This window comes from Pteronotus mesoamericanus, unplaced genomic scaffold (assembly GCF_021234165.1).
Source record: "Pteronotus mesoamericanus isolate MK-2021 breed Mesoamerican mustached bat unplaced genomic scaffold, CSHL_Meso_final contig_32, whole genome shotgun sequence".
NCBI classification, from domain to species: Eukaryota; Metazoa; Chordata; class Mammalia; order Chiroptera; family Mormoopidae; genus Pteronotus; species Pteronotus mesoamericanus.
In genome coordinates this window covers 3,121,214-3,140,133 of record NW_026555134.1, presented here as the reverse complement: position 1 = coordinate 3,140,133, position 18,920 = coordinate 3,121,214, and the positions used below count along the sequence as shown (strand labels likewise).

Sequence of the window (18,920 nt, the reverse complement as noted above, 5' to 3'; positions counted from 1 at the left end):
AACCATAACCTAACATACCTGTGGCAGGTTAGAAGGAAGTTAGGCCTTTGATGATGTAGAGCTACCTTGTAGTAACAGACCTTGGAGATAACGTGACCTTGGGACTTACTATCGAACAGCGAAAAATAACTAAGGTGGCCTTTATTGAAGTAATTCATATATCCTAGTATTACTGATTTTTCCTAAATTGCATAGGATTAAAATGATTTCCAACAGAGCTGCTCTGAAATAGAAAAGATTACTTTTCAAGGAAGCAGTTTTTATGTCCTCGGAGATATTTAGCAAAAGTTGTAAGACCCTTGATAGCCTTGGGATCCCAGCGCTGGTGAAAGTTTGGACTAGACGACCTTAGGTCTTTTCTAACTCAAAGATTCAGGCTCTGCCATCCTAAAAACAGGATAACGAAGCGCCCCACAGTCTAGATGGAAGAAGTTGGGGTCCACTTAGCTTCTCCATTTGTGTCCTCTTCGCTCTGCCAGGAACTCTTTTTCTTTGAGGGATGAATGTGGAGCGTCATTTCTCGTCGTCTTAGGTGGCCCATTTTCCTTTCTCTGAGGGTGTTGTCTGCTGCTTTATAGTTTCCAGAGGGAAGGAGATAGGACATAATTGCATTTTAGTTTAAAAGAGCTTTTTCTTTGTTTATATGCACTGGTTTATGAAGAGAAGAAAGTGTCTTAGATGTCAGAAGTTTTGTTTTCCTGTATTTATTTAAATACTCTTAGTCTTCTTAGATTAGCTTTTTTCCTTTTAAAAAATGGACCAGTTGTTTCCAGTCGTATGCATAGAGGATGTTGTAGGGACATAATGAAATGATAGTACTTTGGAAAGTAATTGTAGTTGTAGTTATCTATTAGAAATATTTTGTGCTATTTGAGTTCATAAGTTGCAAGTACATTCCTTATTATATTGAGATAAAACTAAATAGTTCATTATTAAATTACTGTCTCTTACCCTTTGAATTTCAAGGTGGTAGTGAGAAGCTAAGTAATTTAAAAAAAGAAAAATGAAATACAGATGAATCGACTTTTTATTGTGGACATTATCAGAATCAGATTTAAATCATTCTCAATATTTATCTTTTTTTATATTAGAAGTAAAAGCAAAAATAAGATTTGAATATAGGTTTCAATTCCTAATACACCCTCTAATGCCACAGGTGGTATGGAAAGACAGGACTGTCCACATCTTACTGTGAAGCTTCTTTTTGAACTTAGTTTTCCTTTTCTCATAAAGTGTATTTAGCTTAAACTATCAGTAAAATAAATTAACATGCACAGTTAAAAACAAGTTAAAAATAATGAATCTTCCATTCCTTATTTCCACGATGTTTCAGAAGTTGTAAGACGAACTCAAAAGTAGATAAGTTGGCCTTCTGGAATGGTGATGTAACTGGTAACTGGTAGTTTTGTGAGGTTCTTTTTTTCTTCTTATGTTAGACTTCTGTTTCTTCAACTCTCCCAAGACTGATTCTAGTATTAAAACTTTTTCGTGTCCAACCCCAGATCCCTCCATTTCCTTGCCTAACAATTTTTTTGTTTTTTAAACCATGGCTAACCCAGAACAGTTAGCCCATAGGTGAAAATTCGTCTTTGGCCTTTTCTGTCCCTCTTTTTGCTACGTAGTATTTCAGACATAATTTTTAGGGTTCTTGTCTTTTTGCTCTCAGGCAGCCAGATTTCTTGGATAGTGATAGACTGCACATTTTTTTCATTCTAGTCCTTCACCAAAAAGTATCAGTTCTGTATGCATCCTGCCTAGTAAGCTCCTGTCTGTTCTGTGATAGTTGGTCTCGTCTTCGACCCTGAGATTTGTGTTAGTGGATGTTTATGCGCCTCACCCCCCAACCTTTATTTAAAAAATGCACTTGGGAGTGCCTGGGGCCAGATTTGGCCTGGCCATGCCCCGTCAGTGTACCGTGGGCACCAGTGTGTCTGTGAGTGCCTGCTGTATTCAGAGGTGAGGTGCTTGCCTTTGCCTTCCCTGCCTTGGTTGCCCGGAGGAGTGGTGCTCGTCACGCCACTGGTCTTTAGCTTGGCACACGGGGCCAGCTTCGTGGGCAGGCAGCCTGTGCAGTTACACAGGGCTCGGCTCCACAGTTGGTTCATTGTTTTCCCGTTGCCATCTTGATAGTCTTAATTTTTACAAGTGCCCTGTGTTTTTGTTATTCACTAGGCCCTAGAAATTATGTTGCTGTCCAATTGATAAGCTTTTATTCATTGCGCGCCCTCTCCTCTGTTTGCTTCTAGCCTTCCCGAGGGGCTTTCCGTGCTGCCTCAGAGCTCATTATTGTCTGCTCACCCCACTTACTCTGTCCCCCCCACCCCCTCATAGATGACTACCTCATGTCAGTAGAGTCTGCAGAAAACCGCACATCAGAGTTACTTAACGTCTGGCTGGTATCTGGTAAGGCTACCCGTTAAGATATAGATGTTTTAAGGTTAGTCTTCCCTTGAGAGCCACAAATAACATTTCATTATGTTTACATTTTCATTTGGGTCCTTTAAGTCTTGAACTATTAATATCTTTAGCATTTAGCTAGCTACAAATCTAATGTTACGTGATTTAGTCTGCCTAAAACAGTCTGATGGGAAAGAAACATTTATTCGAAAGTATGGAAAGACTGGTGATAGATTGTTTAGGATCTTGAATACTTGCTGACAGATCAGGACTCCCAGCTAGTCCATTGTGTTTGAAGCATTATGCAATATATGTGAAATTACTTTGTAAACTCCAAGTATTTGGCAAGTGCCATTTGTCTTAAAAATAATTGTGTATCATCTTTGGGTACTGTTGGTAAGAGTGTAAACTAGTATAGCTGCTATGAAAACCAGTGCGGTGGTTCATCAGAAAACGAAATAGAATTATGACATGATCAAGAAGGTAAAGAAGAATTAAAAGCAGGGTCTTGAAGAAATGTTTGTTCATTCATGTTCCTAAAAGTGTTATTTGCAATTGCCAAAAGGCGGAAGCAACCTAAGTGTCCATTGAGGGATAAATGGGTAAACAAAATGGTATATACGTACAAATGAATATTGTTCAGCCTTAAAAAGGAAGGACATATTAAAAAAAAAATCTGGAGGACATTATGCTAAGCAAAAGCAACCAGATGCAAAAGGGCAAATACTGTATGATTCCACTTACGTGAGAGACTTAGAGTCGTCAATTTATAGAGGCAGAAAGAAGTAGAATGGTGTTTTGAGGGGTAGTGGGGAGCAGGAAATGGGCAATTCTTGTTTCATGGTAACAGTTTCTGCTTCACAAGATGAAAGGAGTTCTGGAGATGGTGGTGGTGGCGGTACAGCAGTGTGAATGGGCTTCATGCCACTGCACTGTTGGCTTAAAAATGGGTAAGATGGTAAAAAAAAAAAAAGTGCTAAAGTATACTCTACCTTAGGGAAAAATAAGGAAAATAATAATCCTCATCAAGTTGGGGAGGGAGAGAGGATCAAAAATGGTAGAATGTTGGTAGTTGCTGAAACTGAGTGAGAGTACATGAGGGTTCATTGCACTAGTCTGTTTTGTATATATTTGAAATTTTCCGTAGTAAAAAGTGTTTTAAAATGATTATTTGCCTTTCAATTCAGAAGACTAAATTTGTTCATCACAGGTTTATAGTGGCTGCTGTAACACCCTCCTTTACTAATGGACATTTGCAGTGAAGAGAGGGATTGTGGCTCGTGAGAAAGGGACCACATCAAAGCTTTCTGGCTGCCGGGATGATGTCGGATGATGTCGCTTTTCACAGAGAAGGAGACAGAGAAGGAGACAGAGAAGGAGACGGAAAGGGCTCTAACCTCAGAGGGCAGGAGTCAAAGTACACAAGGCCCCCTCGATCGCTCCCCCATTGTTAGAACAGTTAACTGACCGAGACCAGGAAAATACTAAACACTTTTTACACCAGAGCAGTATTCTTAATTACTATATATGTTTTCCTGATGAGCCAAATAGGGTTGTACGCTTACTGCCTGTGTTATTGGGAGCTAATGACACATCCAACAAATTAATGACACATTTATCCAGCACTAAAGTTAATATTAAAAACACCATGGCCTGCAGTTCGTGAAGCATGAATTTGTCATAGATGTCTTTACATTAAGTCAGTGTGATTCTCTTTTCCAACACAAGAACTTTTTTTTCTGTTTCTTTTTCAGTTCCAAATATTTGCTTTCCCAACGTGAGCAGAGTGTCCACCCAGTTATGACATGTTTTGATTGTTAGTCTGATCATCTTTTAGACAACATAGTCAATTTCTGTTATTAGGACTGATGCATCAAAGGTTTATGAACATCCCCATCTGCTAAGAAAACTAGACACTGGAAAGCAGAAATATTCTGATGTGTATACATACTAAACTTCAAAATGTGTGAAATTTAGTCTTTAAGCCATTTTAGAACAGAAGATGAAACAGCTGAGAATTTTTTTTATCAATATGTTTAAATTATTTAGAGTTCTTTCTCTTGGTTATAAAATATGTATAATATAGGGGATTTAGTACATGAACAATGAATGTACACTTATGTTTGTATAGAAAACATCTGATTAAGCTTAGTTATATGGTGGGCTGATTCTGGACACAACTCAGGTCATGCTGTAGACATAACATCTACAAAGAGCTGAAATATTTACAGCTCATATTAGAGGAAGTATATTACTTTTTACTTTATTTTTTGGAGTTTTTTAAATTAAAGCATAGTTAAAAAGTATATGGTAATACACTTTTAAAAATAAATGTTAGCATTCCTTTCTAAGTCTTTATCAGTAATTCTAATGGAATGTGGGCAGAGTCCTTAAATGTTCAACCTAGCAAATTGACATCTTGCCCTACTTACCAGAGGAAGGTGAGGAAATACTTGGTGCCATACACCTAGGTACTGTGCTAAGCGTAGGGCATGGCCTGTGATCTGAGTGTTATGTGCATGGACTAATCAAATTGTAATAAAGCATTTATTTAAACAAATTTCTTGTTTGACTTCATAAATATTTTGTCACTAAGAGAGAAAATAAGGCAAACCCACAACCTTAGGCAATTTCAAATGTACTTCTAGTAGAGAATCTTACTAATATGGTTGAAGTCTTGTTCTGTTGTAATTAACTTTTCATCAATCTGTTTTCTTCCAGACTGATTTGTCTGATCTATAAGTCTTGAACACCTATTATGTATAACATGTTAAGCTAAATATTGAGAGAAATGGAAGATAAAAAAATAACAGCTCATGCTTTCATGCACGGGATAGGAATCATTTGATAAGCTGAGTGAGTAGTCAGTTGATGAGAATTGAGAAAACTCAAGGTGTTAGGAGTACACAGCCAGCTTTAAGGGAATGGTAGGAGTAGAAGTCACACTGCAAAGAGCTAAGTAGGTAAGGGTATAAAAACGCAGTCCCCTTGCACTTACGATAGAGTCCAAAATCCTCATTTTGCTATGCAAGACTGGTGGGTCTGGCCCAAGCATTTGCTCTTCGGCGGTGTGTTCTCGTCACTTTTTCTGATCCTCCAGTAACCACGCTCCCTCCTGTCTGAAGACTTTCATGTGCTGCCCTGAACCTGGAATGCCACTTCTCTTGTTTTATGCCTGTTCGGCCTTTAGATCTCAGCTTACCTGTCACTTCTTCCCAGAGACCCCGCCAGCGCTGCTGTATAAGACCAGAGGGGCTGTGCACCTTGGCACACCTCACCTTCTAGAAGAGCACCCACTGACGTTGCGGAATGGCAGCCTGATGTAAATCAAGTCCCCCATTTGACACTATCACAGCCTCAGGCGTTTTTACTTTGTGACAGTGAACATTTTGAACCCATAAATACATCTGAATTTCTGTGTAATAGAGCTGTAAGTTCCTTGTGGGAGAGGCCCTGGCTCTTTGTATCCCCAGACCCCCAGCATGTAGTCAGTTTTCAGGAGATAATTTTGAATGAATGAACAAATGTAGATCACTCTTCAAATTTGTGAGTTTGGCAGTAAAGAAAAAGAGGAAGAAGAACATTATCTGAAATCAGTGATGTGTTCAAGGAAATGGATCACGGGTTGGTCTTAGAATCAGGAAACTTGTATTTGTCTATAGGCAGAAGGAAAGGAACGGCCAAGCAGAAACTGAAGATGTAAATGAATGAGGTGGTCATGAATGGATTAAGGTTCCCCAGGAGGTATGTGATAGAGAAAGAGTTAGCCTTAGAAAGATTCCTGTTTACCCTAGGGTGGGAGTGAGAGAGGGTTTGGAAATAGTCTATTAGTAAAGACTCAAGTAAAATTAGCTAATAGGAGTTAATCTGCAGGTAAATGCTACAACACTGTCAATTACAGTGGCTTAATATCTGAAGAAGAATGCTGTTGCAGAGTGTTCAAAATCATGTGGTGAGGTACTGTGGCTTACAGTTAAAAACAATGCAGTGTAATTGTTAGACTCATTTGTCAATTTTAGAGGTGGAGGGTTCCTGTCACTGCTAAAATCTGGTCATGCCAGCACCATTATGCCCCTCTTGTCCTGCTGAATAATTGATAAATTCTTTCTCTGGTGAGTGCTGGTTTGGGACAAATGAAAGAACTGTAAAATTAAGATCATTTAAAAAATGGACAAGTATTTTTTTTTTTAAATCACATTTCACTTTGTCTCCTCCCTGGGAGACCAGTTTTCTCCAGTGATGTTTTTTTGGGAAGCCAGTTTCATGTAGGCTGTCTGTAAATAGTGGGTGTCTCATAAAATGGCAAGGTCATATTTTTAAAGGACCTGGGTTTGGACCTGGAGTCTTAAGATCACTGAAGAAGTTTATAGCAATAGCACAGTTTTACTGGATTAGCACAGGTTCCTTAGGATTGGGTGATTTGCCGGAGTCCGTGACTAACTTGTGGTACCCATTGAGTTATTGGATAGTCCATTAAGTCCTTAAAAGTAAGCTGAACACCTTGTAACGTGCTCCTAATTTATAGGAGTCAAGAGTGAAGTGTACTTTGCATGCCGCAGTGTGGTGTGCAGATATATAAGAACATCAGAAGAAGCAAGTAGTTGCCAAGTTTAAGAAGCCCAGTGCCAGTGAGCGTCAAGGGTGACAGTGGAGCGCCTCTGTCATTCTGTCCCCCAACGAATTTTCACATTCACAGGGTGGCTTGTGAAACCTGACTCAAGGCTATAAAAATCTCTTTTCCATTTTGAGAGATCAGTCTACAGTTTTGAATTGCTGAAATAGCAAAACATCCTTGAAAAATATTGAAATTATAGAATAATTATTCATGTTACAAAAATCACAATAGAAATTATACAGTAAAAAGTATTTACCCCCACTGAAATGGGGGTAAATAAGTTTTCAGTTTCTAGCCTTATGTAATTTTTGTTTCCTTTGTTACTCATATGTATTGCATTCCTTTAAAACATTTTTTTTGACATGAATGACAGTATATATTTGTTCACAATGTCATTTACACACAATACTATATCTAGGACACCTTTCCACAGCTGTGAGATGGAACATGATGTTTTAAAACCAGCTTCCTTTTGACTATATGAGATGTAACACTTTTTTTTAAACAGCTTCCTTTGACAGACATTAGGATTGTTTTCCAGGTTTTTTCCTTCATTTTTTGGTGTATTAATAGTACTGCTTAGTATTGTTATTATAAATAGTCTCCTTATACAAATAGTTTTGTTTACACATGAGAGGAAATCCAGAGGATCTAGTCCTAGATGTCAAATATCTGGGTCAAAAGCAAGTGGATTTTTAAATTTTGGTAGCTATTGCCATTGCTCTTTAAAGAATGTAGTGCCAGTTTACACCTCTCCCAATGGAATATTTGAGTGCCCATTCCCCACATTGTCTATTTATTAGCATCTCATTTTGATTTATATTTTTGAGAGAGTTTGAAGGTACTTTCCTGTGTTTATAAGCCATTTTTATTTCCCAGTGAGCTGTCTGTACTCGTTGCCCAGTTTTCCAGTGGATTATCTTTTTCTTAGCAATTTGTAAAAACTGCATATTAACATTTGCTGTAAAAATTTTCTTTGGCTTATTTATTTTTCATTTATAATTGATTTTTCATTTGGTTTGGCTTTTTGCCGTTTCAAAAATCAATTTGGTGGGGGGGGTGGTTAGGTTATATGTCATGATTAAAGTTCTTGTGCTTTAAAATTTATTTTAAAAACTATCATCCATGTTTTCTTTGAATTTTTACAGTTTCAGGAATTAACTTTAAATGTGATGTACTTGGAATTTATTTTGGCTTAAGGAATGAAGGTAGAGATCCAGCTTTAAGCCTGCCAGCTGTTGTCTTAACTTCGTTTTTTGAGCACTGTCTCTTCTTTCGCAGAATCCTTAATTTGAGATTTTCTGACTAAAAAATATATATATAGTGCATTTAGTACCATCTGAATTAAACAAGATGGAGCTGAGTTGGGAGGGCTGCACGTGTGATGTGGTAGGGTTTCCGTGAAAGGTAAGAGTGCTGCTGCAACAAAATACTGCAGAAAACAGGCAGCTCCCGGTTTATTTTTTTAAAATAGAATGCTTATAGTTTTTGTTTAGGTTAGGAGATGAGAGATATGTGTCAGAAGGGAGATCTTAGAATCCAGTCCATTAAGTGCTGGGAGCAAAAAGTAGACATCTTAAGATGCGACCACAATGTTCAGTAATCCGGTAGTGCCATGATTTTCATCTTTTTGATCTCATGGCACACATAAACTAATTACTGAACTTCTGCAGTACCCCAAAATACGTATTTTGTTGCTGATCTGACAAAAAAGAGGTATAATTTTGATTCATTCACACCAGACAGGTATTGTCTTGAAAAGAGGCCGGTGCCCCTGACTAAATATTCAGGTATTGCACATTTACAAAAGAAGTTCTTGCAGCACACTGGTTGAAAATTGCTGGGATAATGTATTGTGAGACTAACTCTGTTTAAAAAAAAAATCAGTCTAAACTAAGGAAATGGTTTTCATGAGAATGTATTTTATGTTGAGTTTTCTTAAGTAATTAGGCATTGTTTTATGGAAATTTAATTTTATGATATGTTGAAATTTATAACTAAGTTACTGGAACCCACTGATCTTATTAAATAGGAGACCTCAGTGGAACATTGTTGAGGCGACAAAGTTTTGTGATTAGTATGTTAAAATTGAGTATAAAGTTACTTGCCTTAATAAGCTACAAAACATGTCTTGTGAGTATTGAAATCTTTTTACTTTATCGTTAAAGGCCTTGACCAAAGTGTGAATAGTGAAAATTGTGGAATTGAAAGAACTAGCGTTACAGTCTGTTTTGTTGTTACTTTTTCTGGGTTGGATGGATTGGTTCAGGGAAAATGAAGGGAACTGTAACTTGTATGGCAAAAAAATATTATAATTCAAACAGAAAAGGAGAAATGAAGTGTGAATGTGGCATGCATGAGGATAAAAAGTTAACTGAGGGAAAGATCTGAGTTTTGGAGAGACAAATGAAACCTCCCACCTACTTTTGAGTTGTTGGAAAAGACTAACTGCAAATAAGAGTTGGGAAGAGGTGTGGGCCAAATGCTAGGTTCCCTTTGTTGATGCGGGACAGATCTGAGATTTACAGATAAATGAATGTTTAAGCTTCAGGTAGAAAAACTGTATCTAACAGTTATGTATTCTCTGAAATTTATTGCAACTGAAAAGAGGAGGAATCTGCCACATGCTTGGTAAAGGAGGAAGGACTGACTGCTTACAAATAAGACCATCACAGTTTACCTCAGTTAAAATTTGAATGCATCAAAAAATAAAACTTGCAGAATCATCTTATGAACATCAGTGGGGAATGACCTCTCAAATTGTATAGATTTTGTTTTTCTAATATTTTCACTTGAGGCAAACCATAACCTAAAACCTAGATATGACTCAAAATAGTTCTTTGTTATTCAAAATATTTAAGCTTAAATTACAATTTTTTACTTTAAACCATGGTTTTGAGACCTATAAACTTCAGAATCAAGCCACTCAACTTTGTAACATTTGTCTAGATTAAATTTATTTGGGTTTAACATAAAAAATTATGAAAGGTAAGCTCACTCAAATGTGTTTATTTTGCCTTTAGGTGAGCATAGAGCTTAAGTTGAATCAGGTGCCTATATTTTGATGTATTTTGGTAAATACCATATTCCCACAAAATTAAAGAATTTAATTGGTTTACATGGAACCTGAGGAGAAATGTAAAACATTAATCAATAATGTTAGTATGGACTGTAGAGATAATTTAATAATTCTATTTCATTTAATGGATTAAAAAAATGAGTGAATGGTGTAAAAAATTCATGAATATTTGTCTTCATTACATTATAGTTAGGGGCCAGTTCTTTAGTGTAACTTGCAACAAAGTTTCTGAATTTTGAATTATGGTTCAGTTGAATTAAGTACTCTTATATTAGATGATTTTTTGAAGGTGGTTAGTTGATTTAACCTTACAAAATAGTGTGAGATTTATATTTGGGATTGAAACTGCCAGTGCTCTCCACATGAAGGAGAATTAATTTTCAGGATTAATATAGGATTTTGAAAACCTAAGCTTCACTAAAGAAACCAAATGTTGACTGGAGGTCACATGCAACAGAAGATTTAGGCTTCTCAGTGGATTTTGTTTTAAATTGTACCATCTCATTCTGTTGTTATATATTTTGCCTTCCTTCCTGTCATGGAAACATAGAAACAGAACTAACTTTCTGTTTCTTTGAAATCACAGCCCGGACTTGAGACCACAATATGGAAATAGTAGGCCAGCACTCCATTTGTGATGTTCAGAACCCGTCTTTCATATTTGGCATTTAACTTCCAGTGCTCAGAAACATTCAGTATTTGTGGAGTGAATGAATGCCATACTTTGGTTGTAGAACAGGTTAGTTTGTCATGTTCTACTAGCATTGCTGTTGGTACTAAGAGTTCCAAACAGTCAAAAATACATTTCTTAGGGACAGACCGTAGTTCTGGTTCAATATCACATGTTCTGCTGGCACCAGGTGTGACCCTGGAGGAGTCCGACTGGACCTTGGTACTTGAATTCCGGCTACGAAAGAATTCAAGGCTAAGACTAAAACTATAAGAGAAAGTTTATTTAGAAAGTCACAGAGGTAGAAGAAATGGGCTGTAAAAGGAATTGGCTCAGGAAACAAATTAGAGGCAAAATAGGCCCTTGGAACTTAGAAGAAAGAGGCAAGGAAAACGCATCCGTGGGAAGGGGATGGGGAACGGCGTGCGTGTGCTCACGCTCAAGAGCGAGCCTCTTTGGGTCCTCCGTCCTAAGGGCTTTTAAGGGCTGGGATTTTAGGCGAGGTCTCAGGGGAAGATCTCGGTAGAATATTCCTCAACTTTCCAGGTGTGTCCAGTCCGTGATCTCCCCGATTGGTCAGGCCAGGGTCAGTAGCCATCACGGCTGGTCCTGAAGCAGCCACGGCCTAGCTGTTGTCCCCAGGGGCCAATGCTGAAGGGAGTGGGCCTGCAAGGGGCCGCACGGGAGTCCATGAGGCCACTCTTCAGCCCCTTGTTCCTCCTCCAAGGGGCCTACTGCATTTATTATGGGGTCTAGTGACGTGCCAGGGGAGGAAAGTTCAGGGAAGGGTCCGAGCCACATGACCAGTGATATGAAAGGTCAGAGGGTCTAACCCGCATGACAAGTGTGATATGCTAGGGGAGGAAAGGTTACCGTGGAGGCTAGGTCTTTGTTTTCCCAGTTTTGCCTGTTGCTAGGCTCCGTGGGGCTTTCTGCCCTGGCGACCTTCCGTACCTGGCCCATTGTCCTTGCTCTGCTCCTGTCTAACTGCCAGCCACATTTTATTTCTTGCCTTGTTTTACATGCATAAAGAAGAGCTACGTTGCTAATGTCATTAGCTTCATTACTGATATTGTTACACTTAACTCTGTGAAAAAAAAACACCCCTGAACGTTTCATAATCTCAGGAGATGAATAAAATAGCACTCCCTTGGAATTAAATTGTTATTATACCCAGCGGCTGATGGGATGAGACAAGCACCCTTCCATTTATTCTAAATAGCATGTGATGCTCTGGAAAGAAATGTATGTTTTCATCTGCCTGTGATAAAAATTGGCTTCTAGTATTTTGTATTGTAGTATCATGTTAGAGATTTCATTCCATGATCATTCGTTCACTCACATGTATTTTTATTTTTAGCTCTAAGCGAAAGACAGGAGGCCTAAGGCTGACAATGAGGTTGTGTTGAGGCCACCTGAGTTCTGGCTAGAAGGTGTGTGCGATCGCCTCGTCCTGAACCACTGCAGACAGAATGGTAATGGCAAAACCGAAGAGAGAGAGGCCTTCATGTTTTTCCATGCCTGTCCTCCTACCCGACTCTTTTCCTTTTAAAATTAAAAAATCTTGTGAACAAAAGGTATTAACGTGCTGACATGTCCTAACTAAACTGGTTCAGGTGGTTAGCAATAGGATTAATTGTATACGTCTACATATTAATTAAACCCATTAGAGTTGTTAAAACACACTTTTTAAAAAGCTCTACTGAGCTACTTTACTAGCAGCAAAATACTTTTTACATGAAAACACCTGAGCCATTATGAATTTGCAGATTGAAATCATTTTCCTCTTTTGAAAACCAGTAGGGTTTGCTTTTGAAAGGGACTCTAGATTTCATAAATCTTTGACACTAGAAAGTAGGGATTCTTGCCACAGCTTTCTCTGCCTGTCATAAGTAATTTTGATGCCTTATGTATGTGTTTTTTAAAATGTAAAGTGCTTATTAAGAATGTTAGTTGTACAGTTAACTCTTTCAATTATCACATGTATTTTAGTTCAAAATATATTTTCTAGTTGAAGGTAATAGCACTTCTTTTCATTACAGTAACATTTTTTTTATTGGGGGGGAGGGCTTCTCTTTATTAAGTTTATTCCAGTGAACCACATCCTGTAGCAGGGCTTAGAAGGCAATTACTAGGCTTAATCTTCTGGGAAAAGAATTCTAATAGGTTCTTTGTCCAAGTTCAGATTTTATATTAACCCATTCTTTCAGAATAAATGGTTCTTTATGTTACTTCATTTTCTTTTCTATATGTAGCGGTGTTAATAGTATCACAAATCTACGTATATTTAGCCTAAATTATGCATTTGTTTAATTGATGAGATATCAAGAAAATGAAATTGTCATCCCATTCTAGAGAGTAATACAGAGAGTAAATTCCAAGGAACTGACAACATTTCTATATATTTTTTAAGTCATACTTATTTCCTTCTAGGTGCTCAGTTGTCGCTATAGTTCTAAACATGACCTCATTTCTCTACAAACAGTATTTTCTCAGATACTGGATGACTTAAAATTTATATAGTGTTTTTTATTCATGTATGTGACTTTCTGTGATGATAGATTTATTCACATGCCATGTAAATCCAGGCACTGTTTAGTTGGACTTAGAGTGGCATGATTTTATATCTATGATTTCAATTTATACTTAAGTAAGTCAGCCCAGCCTTGTTCTAGAGAAAAACAATGTACAATAGGATGTTTCTTTGTTTTACCTTATCTCCTGATGGATGTATTTTATTCTTCTGGAAATGTGAACTCTGAACTCCTTATTTTCTATGGAAAAATTAAATAGAATGGTCTAAATAGCATGGTTTTCAAACCTATAGTAGAAGAATTCTTTGTATAGTATATGTTTGTATATTGTATATTGTTTTAATGAGAAGGGATTGCTAATTGTTTTTATTTTTTAGAAAGTCTCATTACCCAAACGAAATGATTTTTTTTTTTTCAAATAATAGATTGACCCTTTTTGAGGTTAGAAGAACTTTGAGAATCATTTTTCTCATTTCATGTGCTAAAAGTTAATGGTCTTTAACCACTGTTAATTGGCTAAAAATGTAGTTTTCAGAGGTATGAGTTACACAAGAATGAAATCAGTAATTTTATTTCTGTACCTGAATGTCTGTCACCATAATGGTAGTTTTTAAAAGAAGATAAAGACAGAACTAATGCCACTTTAATTTAAAGCCTGAAATTGTAAAGATATTTTGACCCAGTAAATGTTAAATAGGCAATGTGTATGAGTATATTGTAGTGTAATATTTATTTTCTCATAACTGCCTTGTTTTTTAAGCAAAACTTTAATATTAGACTTAAGAGCTTATAACTATAAGATGAGAAAAAAATATAAGCTTTAAAATGTCATTTTGAAAATTATAAAAGTAAATACTAACCTTTTCTAAGAAAGTCTTTTCCTTTTGACATTGTTTAATTTCTTTTCTTTTTTGTTTTTTAGGTTTGCAATTTTTTTTGGTGATGGCATGTTCAGAATCTTGGATCCCTAAGTTGAATATGTTGGAAATATTTTAGGAACCCTGGATATTGTTTTTGTGTATATAATGACTTATAGGTGAATCAGTAGACTTAATAAAAAGTATATAAAAGAATAGGATTATAATTTTGTATTTCTAAGTTGGCATGCATGTCTCAAATTCTCCACTATGAGTATTAGTGTCATATTCTAGAGACAGTTATCTTTTGAAGACTTTGGGGTGTTTTATCTTCTAAGGCAGTTAATATAATCCTCCCATTACGATTTGGTCAGTTTCTTTTTCTTTCCATCTGTCTTTCAGTGTAGCTTACTTAGATCAGAGGTAATTATTGAACAGAAAGAGGAAAAAAAAATCAACTGGAAATCTTAAAGGGAGTGTATTATAAAATTTCAACTTGGAAATGGTCTCAGAATGATCTATGTTAGAATATGCAAATTATACCCAAATTATATCCAAATATACTTGTGGCAAAATGCTGCCAATTTTTGAATTAGATATTATTATGTAGCACAGAGGTGCTAATATAAGAGAGCCAACTTTCTTTTTTAGTTGCATTTTTTGCTTTTTTGACCTCTGAATTGGGTGAATGAATTGGTGGAAAGTAAAGTGGCCAAAGGGTAGATGGTGTGAATAAAAAGGAGGAAAAACAAAATTTTTAATCTCCAAGAATTAGTCCTCCTTTCAGATTGAAAGTTGGCTATATTTCAAACTCAGAACACTAATTCAAAAGAGTATATGCATCCCTATGTTCATTGTGGCGTTATTTACAATACCCAAGATTTGGAAGCATCCCGAGTGCCCATCAATAGATGAATGGATTAAAAAGCTGTGGTACATTTATATAAGGAATACTGCTCAGCTGTAAAAAAGAAGCAAATCTTACCTTCTATGACAGCGTGGATGGACCTCTAGAATATGATGATAAGTGAACTAAGCCAGTCAGAGAAAGACAAGTACCATATGATCTCACTTACATGTGGAAATCTAATGAACAAAATAAACTAACGAACAAAGTAGAATCAGATTCAGGTACAGAGAACAGGCTGACAGCTGTCAGAGGGGAGGGGAGTTGGGGGGCTGGGTGAAATAGGTGAAGGGATTAAGCCAAAAAACAAACAAACCCCAAAACCCCCCATAGACACAGACAACAATATGGTGATTGCCAGAGAGAAAGAGGGTGGGGGGGAGGCAGAAGAGGGTGATGGAAGGAGACTTGACTTTGGGTGGTGAACACACAGTATACAGATGAGGTATTACAGAACTGTATACTTGAATATTATATAACTTTATTAACCAAAGTCACCCCAATAAATCAATAAAAATTTAAAAGTGACTGCAATATAGAAAACCTGCCTGAGTTTCCAGCCTGCAAATTTCAGACTCAAGACTACAATGCCAACTCTTCCCTAAATGTTCACCCTGCCAACCTATCCACTACGTGTTTTGCACCTTGTCAGCCCCCAGCCCCCACAATCGTGGGGCATAAGCCAGTTCCTTAAAATCAATCTCTTGTTTATTTTTCTATACATACATACACACTTACTCAACATGTACATTTATGTCTATATGTATACACACACACGGCTATAGACAATATTTGTGTGTGTGTGTGTGTGTGTGTGTGTGTGTGTGTGTGTGTGTCCCTAAAATTCATAAATTAAAATCCAGTCCCAAATGAGACTGTATTTGGAAGTGGGGCCCTTAGAAGTTGATTAAGGCTTGAGAGCGGAACCCTTGTGAAGAGGATTAGTGCCCTTACAAAAGATCCCAGAGTGCTCTCTTGCCACCTCCCGCCACGTGAGGCCACAGGGAGAAGAGCAGTGTCTGTGAGGAAGTGGGCTCTCGCCAGAAGCCACGTCTGCAGGGGCCTTGATCTTGGACATCCTAGCCTCCAGAACTGTGAGAAATAAATGTTGGTTTTCATAAGCCAAAAGAAAAATAACAAACTTGTCTGAATCTCATACACCTTAACGTAGTTCTTTAAAACTGTAGGCTCCTATCATTTAGACCCAGAATGGGAAGACTCGGCCGTTCTTTACCAGCAGAATGGACAGAGACCTGAGCCTGAGAACGGAGCCAGGCAGCCCCTGGGCATTATCTGGGGTTGTCGTCTTCCACCTAGTCCAGCTGGAATTAAGAGATTTGAGGAACATTCTGGGGCAGATAGTTATATTGATGGTCAAATGTGACTGGACTGCCTCCCTATTCCTTTTTTTTTTTTTTTCCAATTAACGGTTTGCATTCAACACATTTGGTATTAGTTTCAGGTGTGCAGCACAGCAGATGGACATTCATAGAGGTTGCAAAGTGTTCCCTCCAATAACTTGAGTGCCCACCTGGCACCTGCCTCCCTACTCTTGACCAGAAAGATTGGTTTTTAAGACCATAATCAGAGCAAGTGAAAAAGGATCAAAGGGAAAGGATGAGGAGAATTCAAGGAAGTATAGAGACTGAGTGGTAGCTCAGTAGAATGTTAATGTATTCATTTACTGTAAGTTTTTTTATTGGTAGATTATCCAGTAATACAGCAATGCGTATATAACAAGTTTTTAGTACCATTTCTATTAGAGGACTTTCAGAAACTAAATAGGCTACACCGTAATTTCTCCTACCCCCTTTTGCCTTGTTTTCTTCTAAGGGGAATTGGCTGATAGACACTTAATAGATGGCACAATGAAAACATTAGATAGATTTTTAAAAATCAAGTTTTAATGCGTATTGCCTATTTAGCTGCCTTCCCATTACGACCGGAACTGGCTTTTTAAAAACTCTCCTCCTCTGATACTTTTGTCAATAGAGGTGTTTCCTCTTAGCCAATTCTAGCCACAGTATTGACTGGGTCTCGGCATTTGATATGCCCAGAAGGAATAAGACAGGCAGGAAGAAAACTCGGTCCCTACTGGAATGAATATTTTAAAGACCTTCTTAGATTCTGAACACTTGAGTGCAAATGAAATAGACCCAGGAGAGGGAAAAATTTAAGAGCCTACAAATAAAAAATTATGGCAGGGGGCAGTAAATTCACATATAAGAAACCTAAGGGAAGGGATGGTTTATTGGAATTAGGAGGTAGTGTGTGGGATCCCTGGGACAGTAGGTATGTGATCTTCACTTGGGTAGTGTACATCAGCACCATAGTACTTTAAGGGAAGTGGCAGGGAATCTGGGAAATACTAATGCATTTCCTAACAATGGGTCTGATTTTATTCTATGTTACAAATGGGTATATGACTCAGAGAGAAACTTAATTCAAAATATTTTAAATAATCAGAGAAGGAATTATAAAAATAGGTCTTCTGTCCCTGTCGTATAACTTCAGAAAATAATGTAGGTTGCTGAGCATAGTAGAGAATTGATGACATGAATACAATCAGTATTTGATGGTTGCTTTCCAGAAACTTCTAAGCAAAACCTTGAATTTCTTGAATGTTGGCTTCAGTGGCACTGTAACAACATTTTTTTATGTGTCTCATGGGAAAATCTGTATCTTCTTGGGTCACTCCATTTTCTAAGACTGGCATATCACTGTGAGAATTCAGAAATCTCAATTTATCCAAGGGTGAAAGGGTCTTTGTAAGTTTGGCTACAGTAAGTATGTAGGGACAGACAGAAAATGTGAGCCTAGAACAGTGGTTCTTTGTATTTTGGATTTTTAGACCCTCTTGAATATCTGAAGACAACTGTGGGTCCTTTCCACAACAAAACTAATTTCTGAGGGTAAAGAGACAGCCCTTGGTTGTCTGGCCAGGAAGCCCTGATCTAAAAGATCACCTTTGTTTTACTTCCAACTTTGCTCTGACTTGGTTATCACTCTTCTTTAGTGGTTCTCTCTGGCCTTTGAATGGTCTCAAATCTTGAAGGTTACGCTACCTGCCTTACACGTTGAATTTAAGCCACAAGTTCAGAGCTTTGTAATGCAGTGGAGCAAATATCCTCTGCAAAGGGCTGCCCCTAAAAGTACAAATGGTGAAAATGGAGCCCAAGGCATGAAGGGGTGGCCTAGCCCTCCAAGAGAGGAACTGCCTCTGGCTGGGTGGGGGCACTATTTCAGAGTAAGTCGAGTATTAATGTTCTGTTTTTAAAAATGAGAATATTTCTTCTAAATGCCTAATAAAGGTATTTTATCTAAGTATGACATTTTCTTACGTCATTGGATATCAAATTCATGGTGTAAAATGTGTACTTGAAATCAAAATAATAACTGTAAATTTGTAATTCTGTTATTTTGTGACTGAAATTTGTAACATGTTTTCAGGAAAATTGTTGAGAGTCCTAGGTACTTTGTTCTTTAGTCCTTTCAAGTTTCCTGAATGTATGGTTATTTCTTAATTTTATTAGTCCATTTATAAGTTTAGAGAAAATTGTCATCAGTTCATATTTTGACACAAAATGGATGCATTTGATGTATATTATTAGAAATGTGTTTCAATGAAATTCCATATGAGTGGCTCTAATCTCCAGTGTGGAATCTCAGCTCACCTGCTCGTTAAGTCATTCATCGGATGCTTCTGCAAAACCCAGCTCCCCTGAGAAGGAAGGTCATCCTTGAAAAGTCCAGGAATCTGAAGAAACTCATTTGGGAACTGATTAAAGAGACCGAAGAGCATCATCAGATTGGTAGCAAAGCACACTCTGGAAACATCCTAAACAGCATTGCTTTTGTACA

General features: G+C 37.4%; 1 protein-coding gene across 3 annotated transcripts in view; it reads left to right on the top strand.

The window, feature by feature from the left end:
* XKR6 (XK related 6) overlaps window positions 1–18,920 on the top strand; it is a 234,006-nt gene that overhangs the window by 50,095 nt on the left and 164,991 nt on the right. The window contains exons 2-3 of one of the 3 annotated variants that reach the window (XR_008529356.1): window positions 12,122–12,194; window positions 14,218–14,368. The exons of 1 other annotated variant lie outside the window; for it this stretch is intronic. The gene's annotated coding sequence lies outside the window, so the exon portion shown is untranslated. Of the gene's footprint in view, window positions 1–12,121; window positions 12,237–14,217; window positions 14,369–18,920 lie in introns of those variants that run through there. One more of the 3 variants, XR_008529355.1, reaches the window with a different exon arrangement.